The following is a 21,203-nucleotide window of genomic DNA, read 5'->3' on the forward strand; positions in this document are numbered from 1 at the left end:
CGAGCCAGGATCACAATCGCCACTAAATTAACTGGAAGAGAGAAAAGTGAATAATGACTGGGAATTAATGATCAACATTTTACAGACAGTAAGGGCAGGATTTTATCACATCAGATAGGTGAGTTGCTGGCGTGTCAGAGGTTAAAATTTCAAAAATTTCAACTCAGATCACAACCCACCTCTGACCCATCCATTTCTGGTTTTAATGAAGCTGTGACAGGGGATGGGCAGACCCACGCTCCAAGGAGGCAGGTTAGCAATTGGAATATTTTACTGATGCTGGAAATTTCTCATTTTATACGTTTGACAGGTTTAACTCTGGCCGGCCTGCTTTCCCTGTTATCATCGGGAACATTTGCATGTGAAACGCCATGTACAAAGAAAGCCGGGTTTGGCCATTCTAACCATCTCCCACCAGAACTGGACCCCTAACGGCGAGATTAGACCCCAGTACCGGAATTAGACCCGCTCTTCCGGGATCAGAATCCCCTCCAGGATTGGACCCCTCTCCCTTGATCAGACCATATGTTGTCTCTTGGATAACATACTCTCCAGGACACATCCTTCCCTGGCCTGAGATCACACTTCAGAATTGAAGCCCCCTCCCCTGCTTTCAGGATTGGCAACCCAGTGATCGGACATTACAAGACTTTCTCCCGTTCCAGAGTTAGCCTTTAGAGACCCCAATGTCAGGCAACTGATCCCATACCCCGGGGTCAGTATTTGGACAGCTCTGGTCCTAAGATCTGGTCGATCCTGCCCAATTGGAAGCAAAGCCTGTTAGTGTGACATATCGGTGGGGTACCCGTCAAGGATTAAAAGGTTAGTGTATGAAGTTAAAACTCTGGAACACCTATCCCCACCCATGTCACTCACCCGTTCATATCCAGACCAAACTAAAAACAAAATATTGACACTGCTGGAAATCTGATTGCAAATAGGACAATGTTGAAGAGGAAAAGATGTTGTAGTGTCACTAAGCTAGTAATCAAGAGGAGCAGGCTAATGCCCCGGGGACACCGATTCAAATCCCACCATGGCAGTTGGTGGAATTTAAATTCAACGTAATTAATAAAGTCGGCGAATCAACGAAAAGCAAGAATTGAAAGTTAATGGTGGAATGATACCAGCATTTGTTATTGTCCAAAAAATATTTGCTTCACGAATGTCCTTCAGGGAAGGAAATCTGGCTACGTGTGACTCCAGAACAAGCGCAATGTGTTTGAATCTTAGATGCCCTCTGAACTGGTCTGGCCAGTAACTCAGTTTTCAAGGGAAATAAGGGATGGCGAATCAATGCTGGCCTTACCAGCAGCACACACATCCCGTGGAAGAATGAAAGAAAACACTCAGCAGTGCAAACAACATCTATGGATATGGCAAGGGAGTTAACGATTCAATCTGATAGCCTTTCTCCAGTACTGGGCGATATTAGAGATGAACAGTTTTAAAGCAATGATCGAGTCTGTGAAAAGTCGGGTATGGGAGAGAAAAGAACAATGGGGAAGGTCTTTGATCGGTTGGAGGGCAGGAATGATACAAATATAAACAAAATTATGGCGAATGGGGCAAAGAAAAAGGAGGATTAGAAAGTGGGTGGTTTAAATGGTTACAGCAGATTACAGAAGGAGGGAGGAACCTGGAAAATCTGGCAAAGACGAGCCTGGAAAAGTGACACAGTATGGTGGGAAAACCCACCAGCTGTGTATTAATATAGAATCCCTACACCACCTCCACTCTGACTGACTCGGGTGTAACCATCCCCCAGTAACAGCACGGGCTGTCCGAGAAAGTGGAAGCAATGTTTATTATCTGAATATTTTAATCTCCGTGTTGAACCCGAGATGCAATAAAACACCTATTCGAAATTGAGCTGCAATGGAAGAGGGCAGGGGTTAGCGATAGAGAGGTCAGAGTGGAGGAGGGTGCAGAATTAAAGTGATAAGTGAGTGTAAGGTCAGGATTACGCTTGCAGACTGAACGGAGGAGTCATGCAATGCAATCACCCAATCTGCATTTGGTCCTGTCCCAATGTCCAGCAGACTTCACCACGCGTACTAAATACTATTTCTAAATGGTAAATAGTACAGCAAATTGTTTTCACTGTGAAGGATTGCTTGGGGCCTTGGATACAGGGAAGGGAGGAGGTGAAAAGGGAGTTGTTGCCTCTCCTGCCCTTGCATGTGAAGGTGACAGGGAAAATTATCTGATATTGTGGCTAATTGTGGAGTGGACCAGGGTGCAGGGAACAGGGTGGTAGAAGAGGAGCCAAATATATGTTTAGTGCTGGACTTAACCGGATATGGTGGAAATGTTGGAGGATGGTGTGTTCATTGTGGAGGCGAGTGGGGTGGAAAGTGAGTACAAGGGGAACATTATGATGGTTTTGGCTGGGAGGGGAATGGGTGAAGGCAGGAACACGGAAAGTAGGATCGACACGATGAAAGGTCCTGTTAACCACAGTGGAGGGTAATCCTTGGATGATGAATAATGACGAGATTTCTGAAGCACTGGTATGAAAGGTAACATCGTTGGAACAGATGTAATAGAGATGGAGAAACTGGGAGAATGGCACAGAGTCTTTCGAGGGTGGGAGGAAAGATAATCAAGGCAGCTGTGGGAGTTGGTGTGTTTAGAGTAGATATTCGTGGATAGCCAATCCATGAAATAGAGGCAGTATGGTCGAGGAAGAAAAGGGAAGTATCAGAGACGGCCATGAGAAACCCAGGGAATAATGGGATTGAGGGAAAAAGTTGATGAAATTTTCCAGTTCAAGGCAAAAGAAGTAAAAAGCAGTAGCACAGTCAGCAAACTCGGGAAAAAATGTGATGGAAGGGAACAAATAATGGTCCCCGTATTCTAAGCAAATGAAGCGCAGCTTAACTCATACAGTGTTCCAGAGACATTATTTGTGTGTTTAGTATCCAACTGTTTGCACCAGAGGTCCATGCACCTATAATTTACAACAGGGTTTCTGCACAGTTCACAGGATCACAAAAAGTGGTTAGTTTTGATTCCCAGGTAAGAGTCACTGACAAAGAGTGGAATTCCAGTGGAAATGGTGAGCAAATGACACAAAAACAATCAATTTCAAATAGAACCCTCGGAATCTACCAGAAAAAGATGATGGAAGGAAACTAGGTGGCAAACAGACTCACTTTGCTGGAGCCTGTTCTCCTCCTGAAGTCGGGTTTTGTTGTGGGGGCTTTGAGAATCAAGGCAGAATCATTTCTCACAGAGCCTGACATCAGGATTGCAGGTTTTGATTCTCCCGGGAGCTGGATAGACCTAATGATGTTTTCACGCCCTGAGGCCAACTTTGGCTCCTGAGTGGCCTATTAACGGGGCGACAGCTTCACAGGACTGGAACTAATATCCTCACAGGGAGATTGGGCAGCGCTGCTGGGGAGGGTTTAAACAATCTTGTCAGTGGGATGGGAACCGGAGGCATAGCTCAAATTGGAAGAAACTAGAGTTAAAACAGGAGGTAGAAAAGTAGGCAGCAGCATCAGAAGGTAGGCGAAATAAAGGCAAGCCTCAAAGAACAAAGAACAGTAGAGCACAGGAACAGGCCATTCAGCCCTCCAAGCCTGCGCCGATCTTGATGCCTGCCGAAACTAAAACCTTCTGCACATCCGGGGTCCGGATCCCGCTATTCCCATTCTATTCATGTATTTGTCAAGATGCCTCTTAAACATCGCTATGGCAGCTGCTTCCACCACCACCCCCGGCAACAAATTCCGGCACTCACCACCCTCTGTGTAAACCTCAACTAGGTTTAGAATGCAGAATAATATTAAGAAGACAAGGTTAAGGGCACTCTACCTGAATGCACGCAACATTCAAAACAAGGTAGGTTACTTAAAGGCACAGATAGAGGTAAATGGGTATGATCTAATTGTCATTACAGAAACATGGCTCTCGGGTGACCAAGACCGGGATCTGAAGCTTCAAAGAGATTCGAGATTTGGAAAGGAAAGGAAAGCAGGAAAATTAGGTGGTTTTGTGCTGATAATCAGGGATGGATTAGTATATTAGTAAGGGATGATCTCAGATCCTAAAAACAAAATGTGGTGTTTGGGTGGAGCTACGAAACAGCAAGGGGCAGCAAACATTGGTAGCAGTTGCTGATCGGCCAACAAGCAGTAGTGACAGTGTGGAGCACGGTGTTAATAAGGAGATTGGCAACATGTAGCATGGGTAATACAATGATTATAGGTTACTTCAATCTGCAGATAGACAGGGTAAATCTAATGAACACTAATGCTGTGGAGGACGAGAAGTTGGACTGTTCGGAATGGTTTTCTAGAGCACTATGTTGAGGAACAGACGAGAGAACAGGCTATTTTAGATCTAGTATTAGGTAACGAGAAAGGGATAATTAATAATCTTGTTGGTAAAAATGCTTTCAGGATGAGTGACTTTATATGATAGAATTTTACGTTATGTTTGAAAGTGAAGTAGTTCAACCTGAAGCCAGGGTGTTAATTTCAAATAAAGGAAATTATGAAGGTATGAGGGGCAAATTGGCTGCGGTGGATTGTGCAAATACATTAAAAGGTCTGACAGTACAGACACAATGGATAGTCTTCAAAGAATTATTTCATTGTTTACAGCAACTGTACATTCCTTCAAGGTACAAAAAAGTCAAAGGTAAAGGCAGTCAACAGTGGCTAACAAAGGAAGTTAAGGGTTTTATAAGATTAAACTAAAATGCGTATAAAGTTGCCAGAAATTGTAGTAAACCAATGGAATGGGAAGATTTGAGAATACATTAAAGCAGGACCAAAAACTGATAAAGAGAGAGAGAACAGAATATGAATGTAATAATCAAAAAATAGACAAAATAACGCACTGCAAAAGCTTCGACATGTCCATAAAAAGGAAATGTTTGGCTCAGTCAAATTTGGGTCCATTACAGGCAGTGTCAGCAAAATTTATAATTGGAACATATAAATTGCAGTGAAGCTAGATGATTTCTTTGTGCATTTCTTCACTGAGGAAGATACAAGAACTCTCCCAAAATTAGAGATCCAAGGGACTCGGGAGAAAGAGGAGATGACGGAAATTAGTGTGAGGATCAAGCCTGTATTGGAGAAATGAATGGGGCTGATGGTTCCTGCAGATTTGAAGGTAGCAAATGTTATACCACCATTTTCGAAGGGAGGGAGACAGAAAACAGGGAACGACAGACCTGTTAGCCGTACATCAGTAGTAGAGAAAATATAAAAGTCTATTCTGCAGGATGTGATAAATGGACACTTGAATAATAATGATCTGATTGGGCATAGTCAACATGGTTTCATGAATATGAAATCATGTTTGACGAACCTGTTGGAGCTTTTTGAGCATTTTACCAGCAGAATTGAGAAAGGGGAGTCGGTGGACCCGTTATATTTGGATTTTCCGAAGGCTTTTGAAAACGTCACCCACAGCAGAGTAATATCAACATTAAAGCACGTGGGATAGGAGGCAATATACTGACATGGATTAAGGATAGGTTAACAGGCTGAAAACAGAGAGTAGGAATAAACGTGTCATTGGCATTGGCAGGCTGCAAATAGTAAGGTACCACAGGAATCAGTACTCGTGCCCTGGCCGTTCACAATAAATATTAATGATTGGATGTGGGGGCTAAATGTAATATTTTCAAGTTGGTGGATGACACAAAACTCGGGATGAATGTGCTTTGTGAGGAATATGCAAATTGGAATTCAAGGGGATTTGATCAGACCCACTGAGTGGTCAAGAACAGTGGCAGATAGAATATAACGTGGAAAATCGTGAACTTATCCATTTTGGCAGGAGCAGCTGATGTGCAGATTATATCTTAAATGGCAAGAGATTAGAAAGTGTAGACGTACAAAGGGACCTGCATATCTTTGTCAATAAGTCACTGAAAGCAAACATGCAGGTGCAGCACGCAATTAAGAAGGCTAATGGTATGTTAGTCTTTATCACAAGAGGATTTGAGTGCAGGAATAGTGAAGTCTTGCTTCAATTGTATAGAATCTTGGTTAGACCGCACCAAGATTATTGTGTAAGGTTTTGGTCCCCTTACCCTAGGAAGGATCTTTTTGCCATAGAGGGAGTGCAACGAAGGTTCATCAGACTTGCTGCCGGGATGTCGGGATTGTCCTATGAAGAGTAATTGTGGAAACTGGACGAGTATTCTCTGGAGTTTCGAAGAATTAGAGGTAATCTAATGCAAACATTAAAAAATACATAAAGGGACAGACAGGGTCGTTGCAAGTAAGATTTTCCCCCTGGGTGGGGAGTCGAGAACCAGGGAACATAATTGCAAAATAAGAAGTAAATCATTCAGGAGAGAGATGAGGAGAAATTCCTTTACTTAGAGGTTTCTGAATCTTTGGAATTACCTGCCTCAGAGGGCTGTGGAAGCTTAGTCATTGAGTATGTTTAAAGCAGAGATTGTGAGATTTCGAAATGCCAACGACATAAGGAAATATCGGGATAGTGTGGGAAAAAGGCATTAAAGTGGATGATCAGCCATGATCGTATTGAATGGTGGAGAAGGCTCGAAGGGCTGAAAGGCCTACTCCTGTTCCTATGTTCCTAGTACAGGCAGTGGCCACCGCTCCCGGTGGTGCTGCCATTACTGCGAGGCTGCCGGCCCTGTGATTGTGCAACCGACAGCCCTGTAAAGTCTTTAATGGGAAAGGAAGTTCGGTCCTGGGGGCGGCGGGAGGAGGGTTGGAGGGGGAGGATGATAATATGCGGGCCTCCACCTGACATTTCAGGCCGACTCCGGGAATTCTGCTTCCTGCACAGGACCCAGCCCATCGCGTCTGTCAGGAATGATCCCATCCACTGAGCATAAGGACAGCTCGCATTTACTGGACTTTGGAGCAGAAACTGACATGGACAAACATGGAAATGGATTTGTGGAACACATCTGCGAGCTCAAAAGATGGGAAGTCTCATGTGTTTTGGGACAGTCAGGGGAACATGAGCCAGGGAATGAGGAGTCAGAGCCTGAAGAAGGGGAAGAGAGGTCTCTGAGGGGAAGAAATAACTGTCCAATAATAGTGAATAAATTCCAATAAAATAAATCTCACAACATTTCAGGTAGAAAGTGGTAAATGTTTGATAAAGTAACAAAGAGTGGGAAAATTCTATGGTTTGGATTCATTGTGTCTGCACATACTAAAAAGATAGGGAAGAAGCACAAGAGGCATTATTATCGGTTCATTAATAACCATCAAGTAAGGAAATAGTCTCAGACGACTGACGGACAGTTTATGTGGTTGTTGTATTTAACACGTAAGGCAGAACATGTCCAAATAACTATATATCAGTTCGCGTCAGCGGCAGAGAAGTTACTGAAATCCCTTTTCTAAGATTTAATGGATAAATACTTGGAAACACAGAATATTATGAAGAATATTCAGCACATATTCCAAAATGAAGGTCATACTTGACCAACCTTATTGGATTTTTGAATAATGTCAGAAAACTTAGATACATGTAATACAGTTGAGGTAATGGCCATTAATTTTTCAAAGGTCTTCAATTAGTGAATTTAGGGGACAAGTAGCAGAATGGACAACAATCTGACTACAAAAACATAAAACAGGGAATAAGGGTGAAAGGTATTTTGTCAGATTGGCAGAAGTTGGGAAAGGTTTTCTGCAAAGCTTAGCGCTGCGAATACTGTCCTTCACCACTTAAATAAAGCATATGGATGTGGGAAGTAGAAGCACAATTTCACAATTTGCAGCCAAGTCCAAATTCAGAGTACAGTTGATACCGAGTAAGAATGCAACCAAATACCTGAAAACATTATTAATAAGACTTGATAAAGTTGCACAAAGGGGATTTAAATGCCAAATTATTTTGAGGAGTGCCAAGTGTGAGCTGCTGAATTTTGTTATGAAAAATAAGCATCTCAAATAATGCTTGGACGACAAGAGTCTGAATGGGGTCAAAGGGGTAAAGGGGTTCAGGGGACAGATTCTCAAATCATTTAAAATAGCAACACATGTTAACGGGCCCGTAAAATGCAAAACAATCACAGGAGTTCAATTCCAGATGATTGGAATTGAAGAAAAACAAAGAGCTGAGCTTATACTAAAATAGAACCATAGTTTTACAAAAATTGGCGTACTGTGTGTAGTTCTAGTCTCCATGTTACAAAAAGGATACTGATGCACTCGCGATGGTGCAATTATTTTTAACAGGATGATACCAGAGCTGAGAGAAGTGTCCTGTTTATTTCACCATTCATATTTTACAAAGTTATTATTTACCTCCCTTGCACTGATCTCTGTATTATGAAAACCGGATATGTATGTTCATTAGCTGTAGGTATCTCGTCACAACTCACTGAGCCAAGGACAGAGATTGGTACAGGTTACATCTGTTGAGATTCTGAACCTAAGACACGAACTGATCCGTCAAAGATGAATCTGTTACAGCAGTGGACGATTCAACAAACACAGGCCAATATTTATCCTGTGCCATTAATAGGTAATTGGTTTCAGCGCACGTGACCCACAGCTTCGCAGGACTATGTTGGGTGAAGGGATTAATCAACAATAAAAAAAATAGTGTTTATAGTAACTATACTCATCTTAAGAATAAGTAATTATTACAGTATTAAAATACTGTATCAGTGCTGTCCTGCAGTCTAATTGTCGGTAAATAGTTAGCATCTGTTTCAGTTGGAACATTTCAAAAAGAAACAGAGAAATATCAATACATTTCAATTTATACATGGATTAGAAGACCTCAGTAAACATCTTCCACTTGGCAATCAATTCATAAGACCCAAAGGCATCTCAACAGAGAGATCTATCATCTGAAACAAAGATTTCAATATAGAAATGGATTGGTCAATTGCAGTCATTACAGTAATACATGCTCAATGGGATCTAGTGACCCACTCCAGTTCATGACCAACACTCCGCGCAATACCACAATGACAGATACTCCCAATAGTACGTGACCACTGGAGTCAGATGTTTCGCTCCAGTTAGTGACCCACACTCAGTACAATTCTACAGTGACTGATAGTCCCAATAATACCTTCTTTTAAAGATTTGGCTTCGGTGATATCTAAGTTAACATTACACGATTTTCCTCTGAATGCAATAACTTCACAATTCAGAGAGCCTATCAGTTACAATCAGAGCTTTATTATCCGTAAAGGGAATACAATAAAACCGCAGCGATAATGCTGGATACTTGACATAAGTAAATGATATCAGTGATCGGTTGTCAGTATATCGCTGCCCACTAAATCACCAAGTAACATTCTTTATCAGAGAAGAAATATAGACTAGCTCACACACAGTTTTACACAACTTCAATGGTTATAATCACTTACCAGGAACACCAATGCTGGCAAGGATAACGTAATATATTTTCCTGATACTGATCAATGTTTCAAGCATTTTCTGTCTGAAGTGATCTTTCCCTTTGTACTGCAGGCAATCTCTCTATATTAAACTCTGAGGTGATACATTCCCAGAGCCTATAATTTATACCCTGTGGGATCTCCACGGGGAAATTGAAATTGCAACTTTTATTTTTAATTTGAACAAACAGATTACGACATCGAGTTCAGTCCCTATTGTAATAAAATACATATGTTTCTGAAGTTGAACTGGAAAAATGCTAAGACTGGGCTATTCTAATCACATCAATTAACTCATAGATATTAGAAGCCTTATTCTCCTAGTAATGAAGTTGTTCTTTCAAACATCATCTATCATATCTCTCGTCTCATGTTGTTTCAGTGATGCCCTTCACTCCACTGTGACCATTCAGCAATTTAACTCCTCATGTGTGGATGTTTCCCTGAGGGCTGCTCTACCTCACTGTGGATTCTGGCTGTCCCCTTTAACTTTGGTCATTCAGTAATTAAATACCAAGTGTGGAATATTTCTTCAAGGCTGCTCTTCTTCATTGTGGGATATGGCTGCTTCTTTAACTGTGGACTTTCAATTAAGTGATTAAAAAGAGTTATTTGTGACTATGCATTGCAGAATTGAACTAATGCAGCATCCCATCCTTCATTACCAATAGAGTCCCACATCATTTTCCTTTTCCTATCCGTCCGAAATGGTGAATACCATTGAAATTACAGTTCCCAGCTTTGGTCAACTGCAGCCACGTGTCCAAAGAACAGAGAACAAAGAACAGTACTGCACAGGAACAGGCCATTCGGCCCTCCAAGCCTGCGCCGATCTTGATGCATGCCTAAACTAACACCTTCTGCACTTCTGCGGACCATATCCCTCTATTCCCATCCTATTCATGTATTTGTCAATATGCCTCTTAAACGTCTTTATCGTACCTGCTTCCACCACCTCCCCCTGGCAGCAAGTTCCAGGCACTCACCACCCTCTGTGTAAAGAACTTGCCTAGCACATCCCCTCTAAACGTTTCCCCTCTTACCTTAAACCTATGTCCCCTAGTAACTGACTCTTCCACCCTGGGAAAAGCTTCTGATTATCCACTCTGTCTATTCCGCTCATAACTTTGTCAACCTCTATTATGTCACCCCTGCACCTCCGTCGTTCCAGTGAAAACAATCTAAGCTTATCCAACCTCTCCTCACAGCTAATGCCCTCCAGACCAGGCAACATCCTGGTAAACCTCTTCTGTACCCTCTCCAAAGCCCCAAATCCTTCTGGTAGTGTTGCGACCAGAATTGCACACAATATTCTAAGTGTGGCCTAACTAAAGTTCTATACAGCTGCAACATGACTTGCCAATTTTTATACACTATGCCCCGACCGATGAAGGCAAGTATGCCGTATGCCTTCTTGACTACCTTCTTCACCTGCATTGCCAGTTTCAGTGACCTGTGAACCTGTACGCCCAGATCACTCTGCCTGTCAATACTCCTAAGGGTTCTGCCATTTACTGTGTACTTCCGAACTGCATTACATCTTCCAAAATGCATGAGCTCACATTTGTCCGGATTAAACACACGAACACTGGCGACCCCAATCCTTTGGAAGGATCGAGACAGGAATCCACATTCTCATCCCTGAAAATCTCAAATCAAATGTCCCCCAGGCGATTCATTTCACTGTCAAATTCAGCCAACAGTCGAAAACACAAACATTATTTGGGAATGATAACAAGCCTTTACAAACCTTCACATTTCTGCCATTTAATTGCTGATTCACGGAAGCATTGGACAGGATCACAATTGACACTAAATTAACTGAAAAGGAGAGAAGGGAGAAGTGGTTGCAAATTACTGAAAAAACTGAAAAACATTCTCCACTTCTCAACCCAGGCAGGAAGGATTTTAGCACCAAAAACCGTGTGGGTTGTGGTCGAGTCAGATCGGGTCCATGACACCAACCTGCCTCAAACACCAGCACTTCCAGATTTAACAAATCCCGGACGGGGTGAACAACTGCTCACCGGGCACTGGTCAACCAGTTCATTATAGCGACGAGGAGCCAAAAGACGAGTAGATTGAAGAACTTTACCCAGTCATCAACCACTCCCACTGCAGGAACCCATCCCGGACTCGAATCACTCCCTGGCGTCGAAGACATTTATCTTTGATACGAATTAGTCCCTCGGATAGGAGGCACTCATACATCTTGGGCCATTCCATCTGATGTATAAATGATTGAAATTGAGAAGGGAGTTTCGTGAGACAGTGCAAATATGATCAAAGCACAGGCGTTCATTTCTGCAGGAATTCCATTAACATATTAGGGCGGCACAGTGGGCAAGTGGTTAGCACCGCAGCCTCGCAGCTCCAGGGACCCGGGTTCGATTCCGGGTACTGCCTGTGTGGAGTTCTCCCTGTGTCTGCGTGGGTTTTCTCCGGGTGCTCCGGTTTCCTCCCACAAGCCAAAAGACTTGCAGGTTGATAGGTAAATTGGCCATGATAACTTGTCACTAGTATAGGTAGGTGGGAGGGAAATATAGGAACAGGTGGGGATGTTTGATACGAATATGGGATTAGTGTAGGATTAGTACAAATGGGTGGTTGATGTTCGGCACAGACTCGGTGGGCTGAAAGGCCTGTTTCAGTGCTGTATCTCTAATCTAAAAAATATGAGAAAGGCAGTGATTGAACACATAAATAATAATGTACTCTCTGGGCTACACATGATCAAAGTATCCAGGGTAACCAGCAGGTGCACATATTCTTTACAAAAAATACCATAACTGACAGATTATAATTATCGGGGTATGTTGTGGCTCTAATCTGTCGATAAGCGAAGAATGTGTGTCCAACTAATAGAGGCCTTTGAAATTCTATAGGGATTAGAGAAATAAAACGTGGACCTGATGTGTCCACCTTTGCTGGCGACCAGTTCAGTATTTCCTCAAAATAAGACGGTCATCAATAAATGCACGATGGAATTCAAGAAGGACTTATTTACTTGGAGTGCTGAGAACGTGGAATTGAGACGTCTTGTAATGGAAAAAAAATAAGAAGAAGCGACAGGATTGGAAGGATATACAGATAGGATTAGATGATCTGGGATGAAGAGAGGCTCGTGCAGAGCAGGAAGACAGTCGTGATCTAGTTGTGCCAAATGCCCTGTTTCTGTGCTGTAAAATCGGTAACTTGTCCATTAACAAGTCATAGTCATCAGTATTATTCATAATATTGAAGAGGATTATTTATTATTGCAGTGCACTCATGACCAAACGCTTCTCAGGACCGCGCTTGGGAAGGAAATTAATCAGCACCTGATAGTGCTGTCAACAACTCTACTTAGAGTAAGAGTAAAATGGGGGCCTGCATTGAATACAATGACAGATAGTCCTGAAAATACATGATCCCTAGTGTTACTTTGTCCACACCAGTTAGTCAGCCACAATCAGTGCAACTCTAGAGTGACAGAGACTCCCACTTATACATGATCACTGAGGTCAGGTGCTCCACTCCAGTTAGTGCACACACTGTATAATTCTACACTAACAGATAATTGCAGAAATCCTCACCCTCTGAGATTTTCCTCCTTTGAGCTCTGATTCTACCGAATACAACATTCCACATAATTCAATAACTTTACAATGCAGTGTGCCTTGAGCTCGAAACAGTTGAGACAACAGATTCAAACTGCCCAGATAATTCAGGAAATTAATGCAATGATATTATTGAATGTGCGTCTGTGTAATTGTAACCATTCGATCTCATGCAATATTATTATTCCCATGGTAATGGAAGAAACCAACTCATACACAGATTTGTAAACTTCATTGGTTAGAGATACTTACCAGGAACGCCAATGATAGCAAGGATCATACAGAATATTTTCCTCACCCATTGAATTGGTCGGTGAACTTTCTGCTTGGAGTGTTCGGTCTGTTCGTGCTGCAGGTAATATCTCTGAAATAAATTCTGAGGTGACACATTCCCAGTGCATTAACTTTATACCCTCCCGGATCTTCATTGGGATACTGAAGTTGCAAAATTGTTCAAACAGTTTTTCTGAATCTTTGAACAAACAGATTATGACAGTTGTGTTGATTCCCTGTTGATGGAATATATTTTGCACTAAGATTGATTTGGACCCATCCCCATCCCCATCCCCAGCCCCCAAGACTGGGTAAATCAGATCACAATAAGCAACTAATCATAACTGGAAGCTGTGTTAAACAGAAATCAAGGAAGTCCTACAAATATAATGAGTCCCATCTGTAGATCCCATGTTGTTTCAGTGAAGACCTTCACTCTGCATGACTATTCAGAAATTAAATTCCTAACGTCAGAGAAGTATCGAAGGGATGTTCGTCTGCACTTTGAGTGCTCTGTTTCGCTGCACAATTCTGTTTAACAATTCATAAATTCAAAGAAAAATGAAACATAGAATGGTTGCAACACAGCATTTGGCCATTTGGTCTGTCTTCTCCGTGTCTGTTCCCTGCACGGGCAGACCAGCTAATCTCACTCCCACATCTCCTCCTCACTGACCTGCACTGTTTTTCTCTTCAGTTGTTTATTCAGTTCGCTTCTGATTGAATCTGTATTCACCACACTATCAGGCAGTTCATTTCATATCCTCAACACGTGCTGTGGAAACATACGTTTTCCCTTATGTCGCCACTAATTCTATTGCCAATGCCTTAAGCATGTATCCTTTGGTTTTCGCCACGTCTGCCAATGAGAGCAGTTTCTCTCTGTCTACTCTGTTTAAACCGCCCATGGGTTGGAACAACTATATCAACCTTTCTCTCAATTTGATCCTCTAATCTGTCGGCGTAAAACAACTGTCACACTTGGAAATTTTCTCATGATCATTTTCTACACCCACTATAAAGCCCACCCTTTGTTCCTCAGGTTCGTTGCCTAGAACTGGGCACAATGTCAGGATTTTCAATATCGTTCTATCCCTCACATACTCTTAGCTACTGTGGATCCCTTTTCCACCTCTTTATCCGATACATTGATGACTGGATTTGTGTCAAAACCTTCTTTCACATTGAGCTCGAAAATGTAATCACAATTGTATTGAAATATCTGTCCCTCCCTCACCTGAAAACGGTCCATCTGTGACCCTTCACTTCTCTTTCACGAATTCCCTCTCTCCATTTAAATGGACAGGCTATGCATCAACATTTACTGTGATCCACCAACTCCCACAGATATGTTGACCACACTTCCTCCAACTCCACTTTGCATAAAGAGTAGCTTCCATTCTCTCAGCATCCTCATCGCCTTCTGTTTGTCCCAACGATGCCATCTTAAATACCAGAGCTTCTGCAGTCTCTTCATTTCACATTAACCGTGCATTCCTCACATTCGTTTTGCAGCGGCCTCAGCTTGATCTGTTCCATCACCCGAGTGACTGTCCTCACCTCCTTCCCTACCTTCCAGAATCATGATATTAATTCACTTATTCTCACTTTCCACTCCAATGCCTCCACCTTCAACACATCCTCCACCTCTATTTTCACCATGTCCACCGAAAAGCGCGAGCAAAATATCTTTGTTCATTCTTCCGTCACACCCATGATCTAGTTTCCTTGCCCGCAGCTTCTTTCCATTCAAGAGCAAGAGATGCAACAGCTTTCCTCTCACATTTGATGATAAGGTTTTTAGAAATAAAGGCCATTCAGCCCATGGATCATGTTCTGCCATACAATACCATAATGGCTGATCTGAACAAGGCTGTAATTCTAATTTCTTGCCAGACAACAATAAGTCTTCACTCCCTCGGAAATGAAAAGTCAGTCGAAACCGGCCTTGAATATATTCAATGACTCAGACTCCACTGCCTTCTGGGAAGGTTAATTCCAAATGCGATGGAACTTTCAAGAGAAGAAATTCCTCCTCATCTCCATTTTAATTGGGAGACCACCTATTCATAAACGGTGGAGAATGTGCACAGCGATCTATGGCTGTGGTTGATCAGTGAGCTGGGTGGGGAGTGGACCACGAAATTAATGTTAGGAATTGACAAAGTTCTTCAAATTGATTCACTGGAACCACTGCAAAAATGTAGAATTTTGCAAGAAGGCAGAGTTTAAGGGTATGCGTCCTTGACCAGATTAAGATCTGAGCTGTGGCATTCAGTATGCCTGTAGGTTGCGGTGGAAGGAATTGTGTCACTTGGTAAGGAGAGCAATATGGAGATTGAGAGTCGAGGTGAAGCAGGCTGGATTACGGTTATGGAAGCAAAGTGTGAGAGCATCCAATATTTCAGGGGGGATCAACAGCAGGTTTCTGATGACTTGGATACAAGGGGAGGTTGCTGATCTCTGAACCGGCAAGGGCGCCAATGTGGGCTTAGCCTGAGGGAGCATGTTGAAGGCTCTTCCTTCTTGATACTTGGTTGAGGGCATTTCTGGCGAGGCTGGGATTTGTTATCCATCTTTTGTTTGCCTTGAGAACGTGATGGAGAGCCACCTTCTTGAAACCCCAGGCTCCATATGCTTTTGGCACAACCGCAGTGCAATTTGAAAGAAAGTTCCAGGATTTTGACCCAGCAACAGTGAAGAAATGGTGACGTCGTTCCAACTCAAGATGTGTTTGGCTTGGAGGGAACTTGCAGGTGTCCATGTTTCCATGCGTCCACTCCCTTATCCTTTTAGGTGTGAGAGGTCGCGTGCTAGAAAGGAGCTGTCGAAGTAAATTTAGTAACTTCCTGCATTGTGATATTGTGTATGGTGCACACGGCAGCCACTGTGTGCTGGTGGTGGAAGGGGTTAAGTGTTAACGTGGTGCATCAGGTGCACATCAAGTGAGCTCACTTGCTTGGATCTTACAGAGGCGCTTGAGTTTTGTTGGAAGCGGCACAGATCCAGGAAAATGGAGAGCATTCCATTAGTTCTGACTTATGCCTTGTAGATTGCGAACGTAAGAGGCAGTGGATGAGTTATTTGTTGCATAAATTCCAGCGTCTGATCTTTTCTTGGAGCAATAATATTTATTTGGCTGGCAAAGTTAAATTTCTGATCAAAGGAAATGCCCAGGATGTTGATAATGTGGTAATTAGGGAGTGACCACGAGGATGAATATCAAGGGAGGTGGTTAGTTTCTCACTTGTTGTTCTTGGCAATTTCCTGGTAAATGTGTGCTGTGATTTTAATGTCCTTTTATGAGCACAATCCAGATGCAAACAATGCAAAAACTGTGGTGTTTGTAGTTGGTAGCGAACGAAGACAGGTTCAGCCTGTCTGTCATTCATCCAGAGTAAGTTTCTTCTCATCCTGGCTTCAATGTTTGACCGAATAATTGAAAGTGGCAAATTACAGATAGATGGAGGAAGTACAAACTGTCGTTGATCTATTTGCTGAATCAAGCCACAACCTTCATGATTGGCTGTGATAATATCGAAAAGATACATTGTAATGATCAGGAAAACAAGGTCAATACGCAGGGTTGTATCATATTTGGACAAGAGGAGGGGTGATTGGATCTGATACAGGCTCGTTTATTCCCCGTCAATACTTAGTTACATGCTGTAAAGGGGAGGACACAATAGGGAGAGTTATGCTGCTATCCATCGAACCATGGGGCTTGCAAACCTTGCTCTGGGGAATGAGATGAACCATCTCTTCCCACTATTTGGCAGTCCATCATAGCAACATGGGAATTGCGGTGGTGAATGTCGGGGTAATGGGAGGGCTATCGTTACCTTCTTGTTGATGGATCTGTAGCTTGAGGGTCCAGTTGGTAGGTGATTGAGAAAGCTGTTAACAGCACAGCTCTGGCTAAGAGTTCTGAATATGATTGACAACAGATTGAATGAGTTCCATGGAAAGTAAGTAATATAATTCCCACCCCAGGAATTCATTGTATCTTCTGGGTTACCTAAACACAGCAACAAGAAATCTCTACCCCCGATGATTATGCCAGTTGGCTGTAAAGACAAAGCTGCCGCAGATTTCACATTCATGTCAAACAGAAATCAAACACACGGACTCTCTGGTGAATCAGATTCAATCCTTTGTAAATACAAACATTTTCCTCTTTCAATAATTTCGTTTCCGTTGTCGGGATGATCTATTACCCCCCTACATCCTAGTTTTACATTTTGTTCCCAAATATTTATGTGATTGTATGTTCAATTTCGCACAATATCAGGATGGATCAGTTCCACACTTACTAACTTGACATTCAACAAACCCCCCCAAAAAAATCTTCAAGGCAAATCTGACAACAAAAGCATGTCCACCTCCTTCTGCCTCTGCCTCTGCCTCACGTGAATTGCAATTATTATTGCAGATTTTTACTTTGCGGTGAGTGGGTTCCTTATTGGTTTGAACTACCCTGAGGGAGGCACCCATAGCCTCACAGAATATTTCGTTCACCTGCCCTGCACGGCCTGAAGTCAGGCAACTCCCTCGCCCTGACAGAGATCAACAAAGGAGCATGAAACATCCCTATTACAAGATCCCAATTACAAGATCTGATCCTGGGAAGGCATAAATTGTAGGTCCATTATTTACCAAATTTGGTAAACATGCATCTGTCAAAGGACAAAGCAGGAGCCAGTCTTACTTTCCCACAGATTTATTCAGAATACACCATGCAGCATAAGTGCAGACGACATTTCCCATCTCCGGCCCAGCTCCCCCGTACCCCTCCCCAGGTGAAAACTGGTTATTCCATATGTACCCTGATCTTTCCACAATTAGTATCAGCTGCTCTTCATCACAAGTAGACCATGTAGCTATTCATGCTCAATTAACAAAATATTTGCAACATTGGCTCATTAGTAGCATTTGATTACCAGTCCATCAATGTGTCCATTGTACTTTATCCCTTTTTCTTGTGATTCGTCTTCGAATATGCACGCTACATGTGAGCATTTCAGCTCCTGTTTGAAGACCAGAACTGCTCTTCACATGTCCTGCATTGCATGAATGCACACCCTTTGGACTCCTCATGCAACACTCACCACGAAATCAAACACTATAGCACTCACTCACACAGCGACATACACAAACACACTGAAGGGAAGTACAGTTGAAAAGAATAGTGCACTTTAAAAATTTATAAGGAAAATAATATTTCATAATTCACATGGCTCGTTCTCGAAAAGACACATTGCAAACCTTATGAAAAAGACGTCTTCACTCCTGAAGTGTAGTTAAATAGCGGGTGTCACGTGCTGAAGCGGCTTTCAGGATTCTCTTGAAGGGACAGAATTTCTGCAGGCCACAAACTTGGTTGCTTTTAGTTTCGTTACCACGAGGTCACTTCGCAGTATTGGTGGATTCGAAATGGAACAGGCTTGGAATCCTCACCATGTTAGAGTCTCCAATTATTAAGGCATAGATTTTGCTGCCCTTTCTGCTGCTGCTGTTGCATCTTTCTTCAGAATGCACTTAAATGATAAAAATAAACCAACATGGTTACCATACCATGTGCATTGTCACATTTCCCTTTCCCAAATATGGTGTTGGAATTATGGTGATTATTCATTATCTGTATTCTTGCTTGATTACAGTCTTTGTTTCAGAAAGCCCCATTCAATTCAGGATTGCCTCTTGGATTGTCTCAGAACACGTGGAGTTGCCACTTCTTAGTCTGGGATGTATTATTTTGTCCTTGCGAGACAGTATGGCTGTTTAGAAATTCACTGATCAGGTCAGGTGACCTTTGGTGGCCATCATTTGCTGCTCGTATGATCCATTTTAAAAGAAAGAACAAAGAACAAAGAACAAAGAAAATTTCAGCACAGGAACAGGCCTTCGGCCCTCCAAGCCTCCGCCGATCCAGATCCTCTACCGAAACATGTCGCCTATTTTCTCAGGGTCTGTATCTCTTTGCTTCCTGCCCATTCATGTATCTGTCCAGATACATCTTAAAAAGACGCTATCGTGTTCGCATCTACCACCTCCGCTGGCAACGCGTTCCAGGCACCCACCAACCTCTGCATAAAGAACTTTCCACGCATATCCCCCCTAAACTTTTCCCATCTCTCTTTGAACTCGTGACCCCTAGTAATTGAATCCCCCACTCTGGGAAAAAGCTTCTTGCTATCCACCCTGTCTATACCTCTCATGATTTTGTACACCTCAATCAGGACCGCCCTCAAACTTCGCCTTTCTAAAGAAAATAATCCTAATCTACTCAACCTCTCTTCATAGCTAGCGCCCTCCATACCAGGCAACATCCCGGTGAACCTCCTCTGCACTCTCTCCAAAGCATCCACATCCTTTTGGTAATGTGGCGACCAGAATTGCACGCAGTATTAAAATTGAGGCCGAACCAAAGTCCTGTACAACTGTAACATGACCTGCCAACTCTTGTACTCAATACCCCGTCCGATGAAGGAAAGCATGCCGTTTGCCTTCTTGACCACTCTATTTACCAGCGTTGCCACCTTCAGGGAACAATGGACCTGAACACCCAAATCTCTCTGTACATCAGTTTTCCCCAGGACTTTTCCATTTACTGTATAGTTCACTCTTGAATTGGATCTTCCAAAATGCACCACCTCGCATTTACCCTGATTGAACTCCATCTGCCATTTCTCTGCCCAACTCTCCAATCTATCTATATTCTGCTATATTCTCTGACAGTCCCCTTCAATATCTGCTACTCCACCAATCTTAGTGTCGTCTGCAAACTTGCTCATCAGACCACCTATACTTTCCTCCAAATCATTTATGTATATCACAAACAACAGTGGTCCCAGCACGGATCCCTGTGGAACACCACTGGTCACACGTCTCCATTTTGAGTAACTCCCTTCCACTGCTACTCTCTGTCTCCTGTTGCCCAGCCAGTTCTTTATCCATCTAGCTAGTACACCCTGGATCCCATGCGACTTCACTTTCTCCATCAGCCTACCATGGGGAACCTTATCAAACGCCTTACTGAAGTCCATGTATATGACATCTGCAGCCCTTCCCTCATCAATCAACTTTGTCACTTCCTCAAAGAATTCTATTAGTTGGTAAGACATGACCTTCCCTGCACAAAACCATGTTGCCTATCACTCATAAGCCCATTTTCTTCCAAATGGGAATAGATCCTATCCCTCAGTATCTTATCCAGCAGCTTCCCTACCACTGACGTCAGGCTCACCGGTCTATAATTACCTGGATTATCCCTGCTACCCTTCTTAAACAAGGGGACAACATTAGCAATTCTCCAGTCCTCCGGGACCTCACCCGTGTTTAAGGATGCTGCAAATATATCTGTTAAGGTCCCAGCTATTTCCTCTCTCACTTCCCTCAGTAACCTGGGATAGATCCCATCCGGACCTGCGGACTTGTCCACCTTAATGCCTTTTAGAATACTCACCACTTCCTCCCTCCTTATGCCGACTTGACCTAGAGTAATCAAACATCTGTCCCTAACCTCAACATCCGTCATGTCCCTCTCCTAGGTAAATACCGATGCAAAGTACTCGTTTAGAATCTCACCCATTTTCTCTGACTCCACGCATAACTTTCCTCCTTTGTCCTTGAGGTCAGTTACAAAATGCTACACACTCAGTGAAGTTCTATGTTAAAATATATGAATTTGACATGGTCCTACTGGGCATGGCAATAATTGTGGAAGATGATATTAGTGCTCAAATATATTGAAAAAAAATGACAAAAATCCCATTGCACAGGTCCTCCAAAAAAGCAGGCTCCAGCAGTTATAGGACAGCTGATCAGTATCACTCGACTTGTGATGGTTCCTCTCCTCCTTTACTTGTGCACTTTACCAACATACATTCCACTGCAATGAGGAAAGAAGTGGGTGGACCCAGACAGTCGAGGGTGGGGTGGCAAGAAACCGG

This window comes from Heterodontus francisci, unplaced genomic scaffold, assembly GCF_036365525.1.
Source record: "Heterodontus francisci isolate sHetFra1 unplaced genomic scaffold, sHetFra1.hap1 HAP1_SCAFFOLD_124, whole genome shotgun sequence".
NCBI classification, from domain to species: domain Eukaryota; kingdom Metazoa; phylum Chordata; class Chondrichthyes; order Heterodontiformes; family Heterodontidae; genus Heterodontus; species Heterodontus francisci.